Source organism: Solanum stenotomum, chromosome 4 (genome assembly GCF_019186545.1).
Source record: "Solanum stenotomum isolate F172 chromosome 4, ASM1918654v1, whole genome shotgun sequence".
Taxonomy (NCBI): Eukaryota; Viridiplantae; Streptophyta; class Magnoliopsida; order Solanales; family Solanaceae; genus Solanum; species Solanum stenotomum.
Genome location: NC_064285.1, coordinates 4,198,069 through 4,205,429, shown reverse-complemented (window position 1 = coordinate 4,205,429; position 7,361 = coordinate 4,198,069).

Below are 7,361 nucleotides of genomic sequence, written 5' to 3'. Positions count from 1 at the left end.
AACAAAAGCAAGAGATTGTTACGTGAACAACATGATAAATTTCGCGGTGGTGAATCCTCAAACATTGCCAAGGATTTATAGTACAAGTCATGTTAGCAACTATGAGAGTGAAGATTATAAAGAGTTAGTTAGAGTAGCATCATGTAGAAGAAGCATGAGGGATATTAATTTGGACTTGAATTTTGTGATGCAACAACAACAAATAAGGCAACAAATGTCATCAAGGAAATTAGTGATGAAAAGGAGTTGTAGTGTGGGAATGGCAAGAATTGATGAATAGAATCCTAATTGTGTTTTAGGAGAAGATGTTATGGTGAATTTGAAGTGTGTGCGGGGAGTAGAGGTGAATTCAAGATTTAAACATGATGGATTTAACTTTTAAGGTTGTTTTTGTACTGAACTTATAATTGTAGTTTTAAATAATAAATTAAAGTCGGTAATATTCAATATTTATATTTGTCTAACGATAATATTTCCAAAGCTTCATTAGTATAAATTTGTGGACATAGACGGGTGACAAATGATCCCGCAAAATATAATTGCATCCGGAAGTCATTAGTCTGTTTTTTTTGGGTAAGTTTGATTTGTTAACTTTTGTCTCTATTTGACCCAATCACATAAGCAGTAGATCATTGGACCTGACAGTTGCCCGCTCTTTGATCAATGAACTAGAATCCTTCAAAATTTGTCATTCCTAAAGTAGTTTACTGAAGAGGTAAAAGTTAATTTATTAATAATGAATAGGGTATTTATACAAGAGGGTGGATCCATAAGGATCAGGAAGGAAATCAATACAATCAATCTAAGATATAAGTGAGGATCTTTACTGTTATGAATAAACTAAAACTATTGAAACTAAATCTGTAAATAAGGAATATAAATAATATACAATCACTCTAAGATATATCTCTAATATACCCCTGCAAGATGGTAGGTCGATCAGAGATGCCAATCTTGGAACATAACAGCTCAAAAGATCCGCTTGGTACTTTGAGGAAACACGAGAAACCCGAAGAATACCTTGCTGGACTGATTTACGGACAAAATGATAATCAAGTTCAATGTGCTTCATGCGAGAGTGAAACACAGGGTTAGCACAAACGTATGTAGCACCAAGATTATCGCAGTAGATGACCGGTGTCTTAGCGGGAATAATAGACAACTCCTTGAGAAGATGACGCACCAAACAAAGTTTAGCAGTGGTAGAGGCGATGGCCCTGTATTCTGCCTCCATCAAAAAACGAGCCACAACTCATTGTTTCTTAGAACTCCATGAGACTGGATGACTGTCAAGAAACACAACATATGTTGTAGTAGACGACTGATCATCGCGATCACCAGCCCAATCAGAGTCAGAGTAGGCATGAAGTAAAAGAGGAGATTCTTTCCGAAGAAATAGACCACGGTCTAATGTCCCAGCTAGTTAGCACAAGACACATTTTTGCCATGGTCGAATGGGTTGTCGTGGAACAACTTGTAAACTGAGACAACTTGTTTACTATAAAAGCAACATCTAGATGAGTAAACATCAAATACTGCAAGCTTCCAACTACATTCCGGTACTGCGTTGGATCTTCAAGAGGAGAACCATCTTTAGAACCTGGACATGAACCACAAGCGATAGGTGTCCTCACTGGTTTTGCATCTGCCATGTTGGTTCTGTCAAGTATATCATATCCCACAAAGTGCAACATACATAAGTCAAACGATAATACAATCACATGCATATATCGAACATATACAATATCATCAACATTTACGAACAACGAACAACTTCACATGTCTTAAATACACAATTATGACAAGTCATTGGTCCTCTCATGGAACCCAAACCCAAACAGTTAGCATACCGGAACGTGGTGCCCGATCCAATGATTATGCCGGAACGTGGCAACCGATCCCATAATTATGCAGGAATGTGGCAACCAATCCAAGTTAGTTATGCTGGAACGTGGCAACCGATCCATCCAAGAGGGACATGCGAGACAAGTATCCCTAATTGTTCGTCGATTCAGGTACTACTTCATTATTTTCCTAGCCTCTTTTTCCTAGGTTTGTCACTTGGGGACGAGTCATGGGTAAATTGGTATCTATTGTAACGACCGAGTTTCGCCGTTATAGATAAGCCAACGGGGGAAAATTTGAGGCCAAAAAACTTTTTCGTAGTATTTAGATTTTTCCAACCTAGTCCAGATTTGAACAAAATCAGAGTCTTTAAGGTGTAGGGAAATCTAGTAACAATCGGGTGATTTATTTATAATTCTGGTTACATGAGTGGTTGTTGACACCCAATTTTGACCGACCTTTAACCCTTTTTGGGAATGCTATCCGATTAAATACGCATTTTAAAATATATTTTTAAGTTCTAAAATTTTAGTTGATTTTGTCTAAAAAATGGTACATTTTAGTACGCGTGCTTTATAAAATTATCGTAAATATTGTTAAAATATTTTTAATTATTAGTAAAGCTAAAAGTTTTTATTTTATTTAAATGTTTTAAAATTTAAGTGATTTTAATTATATAAAAAAATATTATGATATGTGTAGTATTTAAAAATTTCCTCAAAATCATTTAACTTGTAGCCTATTTTATTTTAATTCCTTTCAATTCTAGCCTATTCGATTTAAATTTTATTTCAATTATAGCCATCATTTCATTTCAATTCTAGCTAATGTTATTACAAATTTAGCCATTCCAATTCTCAATCTAATTTTCAGAATTTTAATTCCATTTAATCCTAACCGTCCATCTTTTAAATTAAATCCTATCCGCTCATCTAAATTGATCCAATGGCCCAGATTTATTAAGCCCTCCATTCCTATTTTAATCTAAAGACCCCAACCCTAAAACAATTTTTTTTCACTCTCTTATTCCTCTCCAACACAGATCAGCCGCCTCTCCTCTCAACTCCTCCGGCGATGGCAAGTTTCTGACGAGAACCAGAGGAGAGGGAGGTCGATCTCCTCTCCTCTCCGCCCTCTCCTCCTATCCTCTCCGCCTCTCTTCCTCTCTCCTCTTCTCCCTCGCTCCGTCTCTTTTTCTCCGGGCAGCAGCAACCGGAAACAGCAGCCGCGACCAGCAACGCCAGCGAGAGCAATAGCTGCGACCAGCAGCAATTTCGGTGAGAACCAGTGCTCCGACCAGCATGCAGCAACCGCCAGCAGCCAGCTAGAGCTGGACTGCATCCTGCGAGACAGCAGCTCCAGCTGGCGAGAGCAGCAACCAGGCAGCAGCTCCGGCGAGCCCTGCTCCTTTATTTTCTCCTATTTTCGGCCAACAACTCCAGCAGATGAGCAGCGTAAGATAATGATAATGGAGTTTGTTCAGACCACGATATTTTGGTTGGTTTAAAATGGATCTCAACGGATCCGTCCGGGTTAGCTCTTCTTTTAAAATTTCCCATTATATATGCTCAATTCGTATATATGGAGAAGCCATGATTCTTATACATGCTTATTTTAGGTGGATTTTATTTTGATAATGAATTACTTGCTATTTTCTGATCTCGTAAACTACATCTTGCTGATTTTCTGAGCTCCGAAAGTATGTGTCATTGTATTCTGATCTGATTTTAGTTTGCTTTTGAAGCTTAATAGTTTCTCTATATGTCCAATTATGACTTGTTAATATATCTTAATATCTCATTTACAGCTTATTGAATTGATTTAGCAAGTTTAGGGTGCGATTGGGTTGATTTGCTAAAATATGCTGACTGTTCCCTATGATGATTTTGAATCACCTTCCCTCATTAGATAAATCAATTTAGTCTTATTATGCTAAATTCATGCTTTTGTTTACTATAATCACGACACTTTTTGATTCCTTAAGCTGATTGGATAGATGTTATTTGTTTGCTTCGCCATTGGAATCTATTAAATCTTTTGTCTTGATAAGGTAAAGGTAGAGGTGCCAGAAATAGATATATGAAGGTATGTAATTTGATTCTTAACCTGTGTAAATAATTCTTTCCTTACCTGCTTTTATAACGCATTAATTTACTTGCTTTAAATAAATTAAAACAGATTCTTACTTGCCTTATTTTTGATAAAATTGTGGCTGATTATGGTACAATATTTCATTGATTGGTAATATTTTTATCTAAGGAAAATATTTAATTGATCCTTCTTGCCATATATGATTCTTGATTGTTGATGTCACCCATTTTAAGCTTCATTATTTTGGTAAGAATCCTAGTTTCATTCTTTAAAGGTTGACAGTGCATATATAATTAAAATTTTTCCTTCCTTAGCTAATTGTTTCTTTCCGCTAACTTATGTATATTATTAACATAGTAACTTCCTTAATTGATTTTCTTGGTATAATTAGGATCTAACTGTCTCTTACTTGCTTATTTTTGGTAAAATCCTTACTGTTTAATGAATTATATGGCTGATTTTGTATTTCCTTATTTTAGAAAACAATGATAGTCAATTGACCCCGAAATATTTCTTTTCCTTTATTATGTGCCCTCCCTTTCACTATATAAAGAGACCTCTTAGTTCATTATTTACACACTCATATCTAGGGACTTGGCACATACTTACTTGCTTTAAGAATAAAATATATAGCTACTCATAAAAAAAAATAAAAAAATAAAGAACTCTAGTAAAGCTTTGGATCTCTCTTTGTCTCTTATTGTTGTGTTGCTGTTTTGGATCTAACATTTCCATTCAAATAACTTCATTGCTGATATTTAATTTTGCATAATTGGTTAGTATCCTTTTACTAGTTTAATTTTTAGCATTGTTTGCATCGTTATGTGTTTAGTTGAATACAAGGGAGCATCCAATTTAGTTTTCGTTCCTCCCTCTCTCAATGTGTGACGATATGTCTATAGTCGCTCTTTATTGGATTTCTTATGTGTCTTGGTTATAGTTATGAAAGTAAATTTGTTGCTATGAATATTTGATGTTGCTAGTATTTTGCTGTTATATCTGTGTGTTCCATTATTCCTTCTAGCAGGTTTTGAACTTAGAGTTCAAGATGTTGAAGAGTCTTCTAGAAGATTTTCGGATGAAGCCATTATATTTAAGTTTATTTTAATGTCGCATATTTCAAGTCATTTGTTCTTTTGTTTCGATTGGTAATATTTGTATAACTCTAACTATATATATATAAAATATAACTTGGGGAAATCATCTAAGGGGGGAGGGGACTTACATGCTACTTGTTATATTATCACAACCTACTTATTATTAGAAAGCACGCCTATGAGAATGTGACTTGATTTCGTTCCTCACTCTAAATCTAATAAAATAAAATAAAATTGATTTTGCCGATGTTTTATTACTTTTAAATGTTGTTTAAATTGTTAACTTGTCCTATGTTGGCCATTTATATTTAATGTTAATTAATTATATACTAAAATATATTAATAAACTTATGTAATATGCCTCTTAGCATTTAACAATAATAATTAAAGTGTGACATTTACATGTTGATAGATGTTGCCGTGTTTAGTGAATCACAACTCTCTTGTATAAAATGTATAAAAATGATAAAAATAGATAACTGATTTGCTTAATAATTTGTCTCGCCTTGGAAACAACTTGGATCCATGCTTGTAGGATTCTATTAGTCTTTCCGTACTCTATTTAAGGGGTTTAATAATCTGTTTAAATAAAATAGATATCATGCTATAGGTTTGATAAAATTTCAGCATGTTAATTAAATAGTTTAGCTAAACAGTCTTTTAATAATTCTGCATGTTAATAATCTTTTTTTTAATATCTTAAAAATCATGCCCATTAGGATTTAATAAATAAAATAATATTGACTAATCAATAAATATTTTCAACTTGTTAAATAATTAAATAATCTCCAATGTGCTAATTAACTAGAAATCCTGCCTATTGGATTTAATCAATTTGTCATATTAAATATTATTTATGTGCATATTTTTGAATATAATATGTTGCATGCATGAGTATTTTTGCCTTTTAAAACACTTAAATATCTCCCCACCTCTTAAAAAATCTGCATAGTAAAACACTGTTTTAAAATCAATAGTTAATCGTCTGCTCAAAGATTTTTCTACAATTATCTGTTTTCTGCCACTTAAATTAGTCTCTTTTGCACTAATAATACCATGTATTACTATTAAAAATAAAAATAAAATAAAATACATATCTTCTGCATTTGTTACTTGTCTTCCCAATTAAAATCGGCTATTGATTATAATCTGCAACTACTAAGCTGTTGTAAATAAAATAAATTTAAGCATTAATAATCTGTTACTGTTTCTAAATATTTTACCCATTTGCATTATTGTAAAGTGCCCCATTTTTAAGTTAATTATTTACTGAGTTGGTCTAATAAGCTCCTCATTACTTGTAATATTTTTCTGCCTTTTAAAATTAATTAAATGTTATATTGAATGTTTGCTTGTTTATGCACACACTTTACATGTGACCCTTTCACTCTATCTGTGTTTGCTAGCATGTCTAATAAAATTTAGAGGCCAATATGAGATTTACGTGCTAAGTGTTGTCCTATTTGTTTGACTTGGTGTCTAGGTGGGCCTATTAGGAGTTTATCTTTGTCCAAATCCACCCTAATAGCAGTCCAATGCCTCTTGGATCTTAAGTGGGGACGCTAGACACCTTTTAGAGACGAAAAGCATGTGGTGGTGGGGTAGGGGTAGTTTAGGCCCTACGGAGATGATGACATCGACTCGGTCTATATGACAAACTTTGTTTTGTCTGTCCCTACGAGAAATCGATCGAAATAAGAAAGTCGAGTGCTAATCCTAAAGTCCTTTAGAGTCTCCCTTTCCTTTGTCCCTTTATTGGTTTATTATTATATTTATTTGGGGTAACTTAAATAAAATAAAAATGGTTTACTTAATTATTTGTGCAATTTCTGTCTCCTCGCTCCTCTCTTTATTAATTGTTTAAATATTTATTTCTTGTTTATTATCACTTAGTCTCGCATGCCTATATATTTAACTAAAATAATTAAAGCGCCCTTAATTGCTTAATGTTGTTATCACCAAGTTTTCGCATGCTTAATTAAATAAATAAATAATTAAAATGGCTTTAATTGTTTAATATTATTTATCACTTAGTATCATGCTAATTAAATAAACCAATAATTGAAGTGACCATAATTGCTACTTGTAATCCCCACATATTGCATGAGATACGGTCGGGACCCACATTTGTGGACCTCGAGGGATGCCTAACACCTTCCCCTCGATGTAATTTGAACCCTTACCCGATCTCTGGTTCGTTGACCTTAGCTAGACTTAGTTATGTTAGATAGGTGCCCTAACGCACCTTAATTCGTTAGGTGACGACTTTTCAATCACCCAAAGCCCAAAAGAGTTGTTAGGTCGTGCACCAAAACCCGTTTTGAGAAA